We start from the raw sequence: 1,797 nt of genomic DNA, 5'->3' as shown, positions 1-1,797 counted from the left end.
GAGGCGGCGCGGCCCGGCCTGGCGCCTCCCCCCGGCCGCGCGCTGGGCGGGCACAGGCGGGGCCCCGCCCCGGCCCCGCCCGCCCCGGCTCGGCCCCGCCCCCGGGCCCCGCCCCCGCCCTGGCCCCGCGGCCGCACCCGGTGGGCTCGGGGGACCCCGCGCTCCCAGGCTCCGCCCGCCGCGGGTCCCCGGCGCGGCCACCGCCCGGGCCCCTCGGCGCCCCCCGCACGGAAGCCGGCCCCCGGGGCCACGCTTTACCCACAACTCTCTGCGGGCCACGGCGTTGCGAAAACGCCCGGAGGGCTCCGGGGCTGCGGGTGCCCTGTCATTGACGCGGCCGCGTGCGCTGCACAGACGGAGCCGACCGCTCCCCCGCACCCCGCGTCCCGCTCGGGGGCCGCAGCTCCTCGCGTCAGCCGGCCGCGGCGGGGGCCCTGGGAGCCCACACGTGCTACGCAGCCTGGCCCACGGTGCCCCAGCACACCGAGCAGCTCACGCCACCCCGTCCACGCACACCTGCACCCGACGGAGGCCGGCCTCCTTGACCCCAGCTGCTGACCTCCCACCATTATCAGCAGTTCCTTGCTCTCAGGAATCTTACTTGGACCTTGCAGGAACTCGTGGCCGAAAGGAGAAAGTCCGAGGGCAACAGCTTACAGCCGCGTCACCGGCTTTTCTCTGTGGAAAGGCTGAGATCACGGGACTGACGGCTGCCTTCCCCAGCGGCACCCTAAAGGCTCCATGGAAGCTCACAGACACAGAAAAGGAGACACAGCTAGAGCCAGGAGAGCGAAGACTGCACTGGCGCAGCCGACACCGGTGCGGCACCGGCTCAGGTCGTGACCTCGGGGTCCTGAGACGGACCCCGCAGAGGCGGCCTTGCTCAGCCGGCGGGCTGCCTCCTCCTCGCCCTCTGCCTCTCCCCTGCTTCTGCTCTGTCCCTCTCACACACAAAATAATACATAAATGCAATCTTTGGAAACAAAGGACACAATCAAATACCACTGTATACCCACTCAGGCATCAAAGATTTTAGTCTTACAATATCCAGGGTTAGAGATAATGCAGCTCCATGAGTTCCTGGACTTTGCTGCTGGCAGTCAAAGCTGGTAGCCCCACTAAGGAAGGCACCCTGTCTTTTTTTTATTTATTTATTCTTGAGAGACACAGAGAGAGAGAGAGAGGCAGAGACCCAGGCAGAGGGAGAAGCAGGCTCCATGCAGGGAGCCCGACGTGGGACTCGATCCCGGGTCTCCAGGATCAGGCCCTGGGCTGAAGGCGGCGCTCAACCGCTGAGCCCCCGGGCTGCCCAGGAAGGCACTCTCTTAAAATGGAACATGCCCCTCCCCTCCTAGCCAGCGATTCCACTCCGAGGTACCTGTATCCTAGAACAATCCCTGAATATGTACAACTAGGGACATGTACAACAGTGCTCGTGAAAATGGCTTTGCTCACACCAAAGACCTGTGACCAACTCCTGCGCCAACCGCCTGGGGCATGTTCCCACAATACAATCTTATTTGACTAAGATCAAAACAAATCAGAGATACACAAATACATAAAGGACAGAAGAACCCTTCCTGCGTCCCCTCCCGCTGCCCAGAGGGAACAGCCTTGCCCGCTTCGACCTACGACTTCTCACACGTTCCTCTGAGCACGTAGAACATGTTCAAAACGACAGTTGCGGGGATCCCCAGGTGGCTCGGCGACTTACCGCCTGCCTTTGGCCCAGGGCGTGATCCTGGGGTCCCGGGATCAAGTCCCACGTCGGGCTCCCTGCACAGAGCCTGCTTCTCC

Source organism: Canis lupus, chromosome X, assembly GCF_048164855.1.
Source record: "Canis lupus baileyi chromosome X, mCanLup2.hap1, whole genome shotgun sequence".
NCBI classification, from domain to species: domain Eukaryota; kingdom Metazoa; phylum Chordata; class Mammalia; order Carnivora; family Canidae; genus Canis; species Canis lupus.
This window is presented reverse-complemented; position numbering follows the sequence as displayed.